General features: G+C 40.2%; 1 non-coding gene across 1 annotated transcript; it reads left to right on the forward strand.

Annotated features, from left to right (window-relative positions):
- Positions 1 to 9229: 9229 nt before the first annotated feature.
- On the forward strand, positions 9230 to 9337 carry LOC112704780 (small nucleolar RNA R71). The gene has a single exon (XR_003155387.1). It is a non-coding gene; the product is annotated as a small nucleolar RNA R71 (small nucleolar RNA).
- Positions 9338 to 12441: the final 3104 nt, after the last annotated feature.

Raw genomic sequence — 12441 nt, forward strand, 5'->3', positions numbered from 1 at the left:
TTTTCCTTGAACTTTATTTCCTGCCTATGAGCTCCCATACAAGTTTTCATAAACATACAACCTCAATACACAATACTATAACTAGAACCACCACTTCTCTTAATCTTTTTACTTGCCTCAAAATAGATTTTTGATTCCTCGATCCTTCTTTTCAAAGAATTGTTCTTTGATGCATGCAGAGGGGTACAAGACATAAGTTCAAGCATACGCAGATGAACAAGAAGACTAGTGTAGAACATGGAAACTTAGTCAAAAACATGAAAGTGCATAACATATAAGCTTAATCATAAAATTGTAAAACATGAAACTTGGAAGGCATATAATTTTTCAGATGTGCATCTTCCTTATTTACTAAAATTATAAAAGGAACTCCACCACCTTTAATTTTTATGTTCTTTTCCTTTGCTGGATTCTGCTTTCTTCTTTGGTTCCTGCTTCTTCTTTTTTCATGTTTCTTGTTGTTCCTCAGCTTTAGCAGGGCATCTTCGATCCCAAGATTGGTCTATCTGATCCCAGAGTCCAGCCTCCTTCAACTTTTGCTCCATTCTTTCTACATTTCTCTTAACTCTTTCACTTTGATGGTTCACTAATTCAGGACATTCCACGAATGGTTTGATCTCTCGGTTGATCCTTGGCATACCACAAACTACATAGTTTAGCTTTGCCTGTGTCTCTACATCATATTTTATACTGTCCAGATACCTTTGCTCTCCAGCTGTGTGGTATATGTTCTTCCATTGATAAATATTTTAGAGATATTTCTCTTGCTTGGCTTGTTGTTGGGACAATTGTTCAAATGATTCTTGGAAATGCGCAGCTTGTTCCCTTTGCCTATCAAAAATTCTTGCTTGGAATTCTCTCCGTTGAGCTATTATCTTGAGCTGGAAGTTTTCTTGTTGCTCCATCATCTTCAGCTGCCAATTCTCTTGCTACTCCTGATCTCTTAAATATTGTTCTTGTTATTGCTCCTGTGCCCTCATATATTATCGAGATATTTCTTCAATTGCACTCTGAATTTGGCTGAGATCCATTGTCCCAGGGGCTTGCCCCTCTTCCATTTGTGGTCCAAAGGCTTGTCCTTCTTCTATTTGTGGTTTCCTTCTTCTTCCCTGAGGTCTTCTCTCACTCTACTCACTAGTGACACCTTCGATTCTCTGCCTGGTGAGTGCCCTCCCATCCTGTACCCAGTCTGTGTCTGAATCTTCAAAAAGCACCCCTACTCTATTGCACAAGCGCAATATGGTACTTGGGTAGCTAAGTCTGGCTAACTTGCTATTGCTTTCATCCATCTCTTGAATGCCGTCTGCAATTAGTTGAGGGACATTTATTTCTCCTCCTTTGAGTATGCAGTGTACCATGATTGCTCTTCTTATGGTAACTTACGAGGAGTTTCCAGTGGGGAGGATTGATTTCATCACTATTTTGTACCAACCTTTGGCCTTAGGTGAGAGATCCATCCTTTTTAGGTGGCATAGATCCCCGTTTAAAAATCCCTCACCCAATCCTTGCCATCCAGACATATATCATTAATGAGCTCATCAGGGTCATTCTCACCATTTGTTCTTTCATCAAAACTGGGCTCTGTGAAGTGTATTGTTCTTATTTGCAAAACCTGCATGATTGTAGCTGGATTGAAGTCCACTTCCACTCCCCTCACATAACTTTTGTAGGGCAGTTCAATTTTGCTTTGTCTCGCTGTATTTGCATAAAACTCCCTTATCATGGTTGCACTTATGTCTGTAAGGGGTTCACAGAGGAGTTCCCATCTTCTTTCTTCAATGATTTCCCTCATTATGAGGTACTCACCATCCTTCATTCTAAATCGGACCTCTGGGATTATTTTCTTTTCCTCCATCCAACCATGATATTGGCGCTCATGAAACTGAGATTTAAATCTCCAGTTATCAAAAGTGGGTGATTCGGCTTCAACTGGTTGCTTTCCTTTCTTTCTTCTGGAACTTGAAGAAGCCATTTAATTGGAGAAGGGATAACACAGGGTACTTGTGGTTAAAGCACGATTCAGGAGGTAAGGAGAGAGAAATATGGGTACTGTGTGATGTTCTAGGGTGGAAGAAGATTGCTGTGGATTGTATAGAAAGAGTATGTGAATGAGGTATAAGTGTGTGGTCATAGGAAGTGTTCTTGGCTAATTTGTAGCAGGAGCATGAGTCATTAAAGTCAAACAAGGAGTTGGTGGTTCAATCACATTAAAATGAAAGGTGAAGATGTTGTTGAGAGCAAGAAAATGTACGGTGTGCATGTGCGGTTGAATAAGGACAAAGATCACCTCTTCATTGTGCACATGGGTTCGGTTTCCTAGGTGATGAGTCTTGCAGATTTTTGCTTTCTAAAGATCAATCTCCAGCACATGTGACTCACTTTTTTCTTGTGACACCCATATATTATCTGGTCTTGTCCTTGCCTCCATCTTCTTCATACCTATCCATTTTAAACCAAGCATTAATAATCAACAAAATCTGATTTTTGAAAGGTGGTGGTCATAGAATTTAATAACTAGATAGAAGAACTAAAGAGAATCCTAGTCATATGTTCCTTGTTCATGGATAACTGGTCGTGCCATATGTGACTACACATAGCTTTGGTGGATGCCAAACTTGTTTCACATCACATAATTCATTTGAAATTTTAGCTTTTGTCACGGTTAGTCTGTTCATTTCAGGGAACATCTTATTTTCTACTCTTAGCAAAATAGAATCACAAAATGATTTAAGGCATGGTTTATCTTTTCTTGAATTTGAGTCTTAGAGCAATTGTGACTTTCTTGAAACTTATAGCACATGTAGAACACCAACTTAATGTTTGGCTATATACTTCAATAAAATGAATGAGTACATATCCTAAGATGGTTATATTATCATCATGTTTGAAAAGCCATTTTAGAGTGCTTTAAGGCACACCAAACTTAAGAATAAGACATATGCGTTAAGATAATGTATGCGTTCATCAAACCTACACATGAGAGCTCAAATTCAAGTTAGAAAAGCCCTTAATTATTGATATTTAAAATAAAAGCATGAATATTAAATCATGGGCTGCCTCCCATGGAGCGCTTTTTTACTGTCACTAGCTTGACATTGGTTCCTTATTAAGGTGGTTGATGATCATAATGCCTCAGCTTGTCTCCTCTTACTGTGGGCCTTCTTCTTGTGCTTTGATGAATAATCTCTATGTTCTCCAATGAGAGTACTTTGCTCACAGTGTAGTAATCATCAGATTGTGGAAATGTATCCCATTGTTAGTAGATAAGCTTCACTTTGTTTCCCTCTGAGAACCCTTCGGTTGGGATCTTCTTGTTCTTCCACCCCTTTGGGACTTTTTTCTTGCTTTTCTTTCCTTCCTTCTTGGCAGCAGGCTCTATGTTGGAAGTTTTCTCCTCACTCATTAATCTTATAGCCTCTGTCTTCAATCCTTTTTCAGCCTTTTCATCTTCACTACCTTTTTGTTCTTCTCCACTGTCTGTCTTTTGCCTCAAAGGTGAGTTGATGAGTGCTTCTTTGGGTTTTTCCTTCCAGTTCAAGTCTTCCTCTTCAATTCTCATGCAACTTTTCTTTTTAGCAGGATGTTGTATCTCCTTGAAGACATTCAGGGTGATCTGCTTATCATGTGTTCTCAAAGTCATTTCTCCTTTTTCCACATCAATGATGGCCCTTACTATGGCCAAGAAAGGTCTTCCCAATATGATGAGTGTCACGGATCATCACATTCATCAAGTTGAAGAACAAGTGATATCTTAGAACAAGAACAAGCGGAATTGAATAGAAGAACAATAGTAATTGCATTAATACTCGAGGTACAGCAGAGCTCCACACCTTAATCTATGGTGTGTAGAAACTCCACCGTTGAAAATACATAAGAACAAGGTCTAGGCATGGCCGAATGGCCAGCCTCCCAATGAGGGTTCAATCATCAAAACATGATCAAAAGATCCAAAGATTGAAAGATCTCCTTAATACAATAGTAAAAGGTCCTACTTATAGAAAACTAGTAGCCTAGGGTGTACAGAGATGAGTAAATGACATAAAAATTCACTTCCGGGCCCACTTGGTGTGTGCTTGGGCTGAGCATTGAAGCATTTTCGTGTAGAGACTCTTCTTGGAGTTAAACGCCAGCTTTTGTGCCAGTTTGGGCGTTTAACTCCCATTTTGGTGCTAGTTCCGGCGTTTAACGCTGGAAATTCTGAGGGTGACTTTGAACGCCGGTTTGGGCCATCAAATCTTGGGCAAAGTATGGACTATCATATATTGCTGGAAAGCCCAGGATGTCTACTTTCCAACGCCGTTGAGAGCGAGCCAATTGGGCTTTTGTAGCTCCAGAAAATCTGCTTCGAGTGCAGGGAGGTCAGAATCCAACAGCATCTGCAGTCCTTTTTGGTCTCTGAATCAGATTTTTGCTCAGGTCCCTCAATTTCAGCCAGAAAATACCTGAAATCACAGAAAAATACACAAACTCATAGTAAAGTCCAGAAAAGTGAATTTTAACTAAAAGCTAATAAAAATATACTAAAAACTAACTAGATTATACTAAAAACATGCTAAAAACAATGCCAAAAAGCGTACAAATTATCCGCTCATCACAACACCAAACTTAAATTGTTGCTTGTCCTCAAGCAACTGAAAATCAAATAAGATAAAAAGAAGAGAATATGCAATGAATTCCAAAAACATCTATGAAGATCAGTATTAATTAGATGAGCGGGGCTTTTAGCTTTTTGCCTCTGAATAGTTTTGGCATCTCACTCTATCCTTTGAAATTCAGAATGATTGGCTTCTTTAGGAACTCAGAATCCAGATAATGTTATTGATTCTCCTAGTTAAGTATGATGATTCTTGAACACAGCTACTTATTGAGTCTTGGCTGTGGCCCAAAGCACTCTGTCTTCCAGTATTACCACCGGATACATACATGCCACAGACACATAATTAGGTGAACCTTTTCAGATTGTGACTCAGCTTTGCTAGAGTCCCCAATTAGAGGTGTCCAGGGTTCTTAAGCACACTCTCTTTGACTTGGATCACAACTTTATTTCTTTCTTTTTCTTTCTTTTTCTTTTTCTCCCCTTTTTTTTTCGTTTTTCTCCTTTTTTTTTGTATTCACTGCTTTTTTCTTGCTTCAAGAATCATTTTTTTATGATTTTTCAGATCCTCAGTAACATGTCTCCTTTTTCATCATTCTTTCAAGAGCCAACATTCATGAACCACAAATTCAAAAGACATATGCACTGTTTAAGCATACATTCAGAAAACAAAAGTATTGCCACCACATCAAAATAATTAAACTGTTATAAAATTCAAAATTCATGCAATTCTTTTCTTTTTCAATTAAGCACATTTTTTATTTAAGAAAGGTGATGGATTCATAGGACATTCATAACTTTAAGGCATAGACACTAAGACACTAATGATCACAAGACACAAACATAGATAAACATAAGCACTAAAATTCGAAAAACAGAAAAATAAAGAACAAGGAAATTAAAGAACGGGTCCACCTTAGTGATGGCGGCTTGTTCTTCCTCTTGAAGATCCTATGGAGTGCTTGAGCTCCTCAATGTCTCTTCCTTGTCTTTGTTGCTCCTCTCTCATGATTCTTTGATCTTCTCTAATTTCATGGAGGATGATGGAGTGTTCTTGGTGCTCCACCCTTAGTTGTCCCATGTTGGAACTCAATTCTCCTAGGGAGGTGTTTAGTTGCTCCCAATAGTTTTGTGGAGGAAAGTGCATCCCTTGAGGCATCTCAGGGATTTGATGATGAGAGGGGTCTCTTGTTTGCTCCATCCTCTTCTTAGTGATGGGCTTGTCCTCATCAATGGGGATGTCTCCCTCTATGTCAACTCCAACTGAATAACAAAGGTGACAAATGAGATGAGGAAAGGCTAACCTTGCCAAGGTAGAGGACTTGTCCGCCACCTTATAAAGTTCTTGAGCTATAACTTCATGAACTTCTATTTCTTCTCCAATCATGATGCTATGAATCATGATAGCCCGGTCTATAGTAACTTCGGACCGGTTGCTAGTGGGAATGATTGAGCGTTGTATAAACTCTAACCATCCTCTAGCCACGGGTTTGAGGTCATGCCTTCTCAATTGAACCGGCTTTCCTCTTGAATCTCTCTTCCATTGGGCGCCCTCTTCACAAATGACTGTGAGGACTTTGTCCAACCTTTGATCAAAGTTGACCCTTCTAGTGTAAGGATGTTCATCTCCTTGCATCATGGGCAAGTTGAATGCCAACCTTACATTTTCCGGACTAAAATCCAAGTATTTCCCCCGAACCATAGTAAGCCAATTCTTTGGATCCGGATTCACACTTTGGTCATGGTTCTTGGTGATCCATGCATTGGCATAGAACTCTTGAACCATTAAAATTCTGACTTGTTGAATGGGGTTGGTAAGAACTTCCCAACCTCTTCTTCGGATCTCATGCCGGATCTCCGGATATTCACTCTTTTTGAGTTTGAAAGGGACCTCGGGGATCACCTTCTTCAAGGCCACAAATTCATAGAAGTGGTCTTGATGCACCCTTGAGATGAATCTCTCCATCTCCCATGACTCGGAGGTGGAAGCTTTTGCCTTCCCTTTCCTCTTTCTAGAGGTTTCTCCGGCCTTGGATGCCATAAATGGTTATGGAAAAACAAAAAGCAATGCTTTTACCACACCAAACTTAAAAGGTTTGCTCGTCCTCGAGCAAAAGAAGAAAGAAGAGAGTAGAAGAAGAAGAAATGGAGGAGAAGGAGATGGCTATGTGTTTCGGCCAAAAGGGGGAGAAGTAGTGTTTAGGTTGTGTGAAAATGAAGGAGTGAAGATGGGTTTATATAGGGGTGGGGGTGGTTATGGTTCGGCTATGTAAGGGTGGGTTTGGGAGGGAAAGTGTTTTGAATTTGAATGGTGAGGTAGGTGGGGTATTATGAAGGATGGATGTGAGTGGTGAAGAGAAAGATGGGATTTGATAGGTGAAGGGTTTTTGGGGAAGAGGTGTTGAGGTGATTGGTGAATGGGTGAAGAAGAAGAGAGAGAGTGGTGGGGTAGGTGGGGATCCTGTGGGGTCCACAGATCCTGAGGTGTCAAGGAAAAGTCATCCCTGCACCAAATGGCATGAAAAAATGCGTTTTGAGCCAATTCTGGCGTTAAACGCCGGGCTGGTGCCCATTTCTGGCGTTTAACGCCAGCTTCTTGCCCTTTTCTGGCGTTTAACGCCAGTCTGGTGCCCCTTTCTGGCGTTAAACGGCCAGAATGGTGCCCGACTGGGCGTTAAACGCCCATTTGCTAGCCTCGCTGGCGTTTAAACGCCAGTAGGTTCTTCCTCCAGGGTGTGCTATTTTTCTTTCTGTTTTTCATTCTGTTCTTGCTTTTTCCATTGATTTTGTGACTTCTCATGATCATCAACCTACAGAAAACATAAAATAACAAAAGAAAATAGATAAAATATAACATTGGGTTGCCTCCCAACAAGCGCTTCTTTAATGTCAGTAGCATGACAGAGGGCTCTCATGGAGCCTCACAGGTACTCAGAGCACTGTTGAAACCACCCAACACCAAACTTAGAGTTTGAATGTGGGGGTTCAACACCAAACTTAGAAGTTGGTTGTGGCCTCCCAACACCAAACTTAGAGTTTGACGGTGGGGGCTCTGTTTGGCTCTGTTTTGAGAGAAGCTCTTCATGCTTCCTCTCCATGGTGACAGAGGGATATCCTTGAGCCTTAAACACCAAGGATTCTTCATTCACTTGAATGATCAATTCTCCTCTATCAACATCAATCACAGCCCTTGCTGTGGCTAGGAAGGGTCTGCCAAGGATGATGGATTCATCCTTGCACTTCCCAGTCTCTAGGACTATGAAATCAGCAGGGATGTAATGGTCTTTAACTTTTACCAGAACATCCTCTACAAGTCCATAAGCTTGTTTTCTTGAGTTGTCTGCCATCTCTAGTGAGATTTTTGCAGCTTGCACCTCAAAGATCCCTAGCTTCTCCATTACAGAGAGAGGCATGAGGTTTACACTTGACCCTAAGTCACACAAGGCCTTCGTGAAGGTCATGGTGCCTATGGTACAAGGTATTGAAAACTTCCCAGGATCTTGTCTCTTTTGAGGTAATCTCTGCCTAGACAAGTCATCCAGTTCTTTGGTGAGCAAAGGGGGTTCATCCTCCCAAGTCTCATTTCCAAATAACTTGTCATTTAGCTTCATGATTGCTCTAAGGTATTTAGCTTCATGATTGCTCCAAGGTATTTAGCAACTTGCTCTTCAGTGACATACTCATCCTCTTCAGAGGAAGAATACTCATCAGAGCTCATGAATGGCAGAAGTAAGTCCAATGGAATCTCTATGGTCTCATTTTGAGCCTCAGATTCCCATGGTTCCTCATTGGGGAACTCATTGGAGGCCAGTGGACGTCCATTGAGGTCTTCCTCAGTGGCGTTCACTGCCTCTCCTTCCTCCCAAAATTCGGCCATGTTGATGGCTTTGCACTCTCCTTTTGGATTTTCTTCTGTATTGCTTGGAAGAGTACTAGGAGGGAGTTCAGTAATTTTCTTGCTCAGCTGACCCACTTGTGCCTCCAAATTTCTAATGGAGGACCTTGTTTCAGTCATGAAACTCTGAGTGGTTTTGATTAGATCAGAGACCATGGTTGCTAAGTCAGAGGTGTTCTGCTTAGAATTCTCTGTCTGTTGCTGAGAAGATGATGGAAAAGGCTTGCTATTGCTAAACCTGTTTCTTCCACCATTATTATTGTTGAAACCTTGTTGAGGTCTTTGTTGATCCTTCCATGAGAGATTTGGATGATTTCTCCATGAAGGATTATAGGTGTTTCCATAGGGTTCTCCCATGTAATTCACCTCTTCCATTGAAGGTTCTCAGGATCATAAGCTTCTTCTTCAGATGAAGCTTCCTTAGTACTGCCTGATGCATTTTTCATTCCAGACAGACTTTGAGAAATCATATTGACTTGTTGAGTCAATATTTTGTTCTGAGCCAATATGGCATTCAGAGTGTCAATCTCAAGAACTCCTTTCTTCTGACTAGTCCCATTGTTCATAGGATTCCTTTCAGAAGTGTACATGAATTGGTTATTTGCAACCATTTCAATGAGCTCTTGAGCTTCTGTAGGCGTCTTCTTCAGATGAAGAGATCCTCCAGCAGAGCTATCCAAAGACATCTTGGACAGTTCAGACAGACCATCACAGAAAATACCTATGATGCTCCATTCAGAAAGCATATCAGAGGGACACTTTCTGATTAATTGTTTGTATCTTTCCCAAGCTTCATAGAGGGATTCTCCTTCCTTCTGTCTGAAGGTTTGGACTTCCACTCTAAGCTTACTCAATTTTTGAGGTGAAAAAAACTTTGCCAAGAAGACATTGACTAGCTTTTCCCAAGAGTTCAGTCTTTCTTTAGGTTGTGAGTCCAACCATGTTCTAGCTCTGTCTCTTACAGCAAAAGGGAATAGCATAAGTCTGTAGACCTCAGGGTCAACCCCATTAGTCTTAACAGTGTCACAGATTTGCAAGAACTCAGCTAAGAACTGATGAGGATCTTCCAATGGAAGTCCATGGAACTTGCAATTCTGTTGCATTAGAGAAACTAATTGAGGTTTAAGCTCAAAGTTGTTTGCTCCAATGGCAGGGATAGAGATGCTTCTCCCATAGAAGTCGGGAGTAGGTGCAGTAAAGTCACCCAGCACCTTCCTTGCATTGTTGGCATTGTTGTTGTTTTCGGCTGCCATGAGTTCTTCTTTTTTGAAGAATTCGGTTAGGTCCTCTACAGAGAGTTGTGCCTTAGCTTCTCTTAGCTTTCACTTTAAGGTCCTTTCAGGTTCAGGATCAGCCTCAAAAAGAATGCTTTTGTCTCTGCTTCTGCTCATATGAAAGAGAAGAAAACAAGGAAATAGGGAATCCTCTATGTCACAGTATAGAGATTCCTTAAGGTGTCAGAGGAAACGAAAAATGGAAGGCAGAAGTAGAAAATTTGAACTTATCAAAGAAGATGGAGTTCGAATTTTGCATTGAGGAATAGTGTTAGTCCATAAATAGAAAGATGTGAGAAGAAGGGAAGCAATTTTCGAAAATTAAGTAAAAGATTTTAAAAACATTTTGAAAAAGATTAATTGATTTTTGAAAACTAAGAGTGAAAAAGAAATCAAGTGATTTTTGAAAAAGATTTTAAAATTAGAAATCAAAAAGATTTGATTGAAAGCTATTTTGAAAAAGATGTGGTTAAGAAGATATGATTTGAAAGACATTTTAAAAGGATTTGATTTTGAAAATTATTGACTTGGCTATCTGGTGCACGAATTTGTAATTCGCACAACTAACCAGCAAGTGCACTGGGTCGTCCAAGTAATACCTTACGTAAGTAAGGGTCGATCCCACGGAGATTATTGGTTTGAAGCAATCAATACTTATTTTATTTATCTTAATCAGGATATCAATAGGATTCTTTAGCTTCGTATTTTAATAAAGAAAAAGGGTATAAAATAAATGATTATTACTTTAATAATGGAGAATAAAGGCGTTACTTCTTGTGCAGTAATGAGAAATATGTTGGAGTTTTGGAGATGCTTTGTCCTCTGACTTCAACTCTTCCTTGAAATCCTTCAACACACGCAAGGCTCCTTCCATGGCAAGCTCTATGTAGGGTGTCACCGTTGTCAGTGGCTACTTCCCATCCTCTCAGTGAAAACGTTCCTATGCTCTGTCACAGCACGACTAATCATCTGTCGGTTCTCAATCAGGTTGGAATAGAATCCATTGATTCTTTTGCGTCTGTCACTAACGCCCAGCCTTCAGGAGTTTGAAGCTCGTCACAGTCATTCAATCCCAGAATCCTACTCGGAATACCACAGACAAGGTTTAGACTTTCCGGATTCTCATGAATGCCGCCATCAATCCGGCTTATACCACGAAGATTCTGATTAAGGAATCTAAGAGATATTCATTCAATCTGATGTAGAATGGAGGTAGTTGTCAGGCACACGTTCATGGATTGAGGAAGGTGATGATTGTCATGGATCATCACCTTCTCCATAATTAAGCGCGAATAAACATCTTAGATAAGAACAAGCGTGTTTGAATGGAAAACAAAGGAATTGTATTAAATCATCGAGATGCTGCAGAGCTCCTCACCCCCAACAATGGAGTTTAGAGACTCATGCCGTCAAAAAGTATGTAATTCAGATCTGAAAATGTCATCAGGTACAAGATGAGTTTCTAATAGTTGTTTAAATAGTAAACTAGTAACCTAGGTTTACAGAAAATGAATAAACTAAGATAATTGGTGCAGAAATCCACTTCTGGGGCCCACTTGGTGTGTGCTGGGGCTGAGACTAAAGCTATCCACGAGTAGAGGCCCTTCTTGGCGTTAAACTCCAGGTTATGACGTGTTTTGGGCGTTCAACTCCGGATCATGACGTTTTTCTGGCGTTTAACTCCAGACAGCAACATGAACTTGGCGTTCAACGCCAAGTTACGTCGTCTATCTTCGCGCAAAGTATAGACTATTATATATTGCTGGAAAGCCCTGGATGTCTACTTTCCAACGCCGTTGAGAGCGCGCCAATTGGACTCCTGTAGCTCCAGAAAATCCATTTCGAGTGCAGGGAGGTCAGGATCCAACAGCATCAGCAGTCCCTTTTCAGCCTAACTCAGATTTTTGCTCAGCTCCCTCAATTTCAGCCAGAAAATACCTGAAATCACAGAAAAACACACAAGCTCATAGTAAAGTCCAGAAATATGATTTTTGCCTAAAAACTAATAATATTCTCCTAAAAACTAACTAAAACATGCTAAAATCTACATGAAATTACCCCCAAAAAGCGTATAAAATATCCGCTCATCACAACACCAAACTTAAACTGTTACTTGTCCTCAAGCAACTAGATGAATAAAATAGGTTTCTAACAGAAATTAAGAAGTAATAATATTTTAGAGTTTTAAATGAAGCTCAGATTCTTATTAGATGAGCGGGGCTTGTAGCTTTTTGTTTCTGAACAGTTTTGGCATCTCCCTGTATCTTTTGAATTTCAGAATGATTGGCATCCTTAGGAACTCAGAATTCAGATAGTATTATTGACTCTCCTAGTGTAGTATGTTGATTCTTGAACACAGTTATTTTATGAGTCTTGGCTGTGGCCCTAAGCACTTTGTTTTCCAGTATTACCACCAGATACATAAATGCCACAGACACATGACTAGGTGAACCTTTTCAGATTGTGACTTAGCTTTGCTAAAGTCCCCAGTCAGAGGTATCCAGAGCTCTTAAGCACACTCTGTTTGCCTTGGATCACGACTTTAACCACTCAGTCTCAAGTTTGTAACTTGAACCTGCATGCCACAAGCACATGGTTAGGGACAGCTTGGTTTAGCCGCTTAGGCCTGGATTTTATTTCCTTGGGCCCTCCTATCCATTGATGCTCAAAGCCTTGGA

Source organism: Arachis hypogaea, chromosome 7 (genome assembly GCF_003086295.3).
Source record: "Arachis hypogaea cultivar Tifrunner chromosome 7, arahy.Tifrunner.gnm2.J5K5, whole genome shotgun sequence".
Classification (NCBI taxonomy): Eukaryota; Viridiplantae; Streptophyta; class Magnoliopsida; order Fabales; family Fabaceae; genus Arachis; species Arachis hypogaea.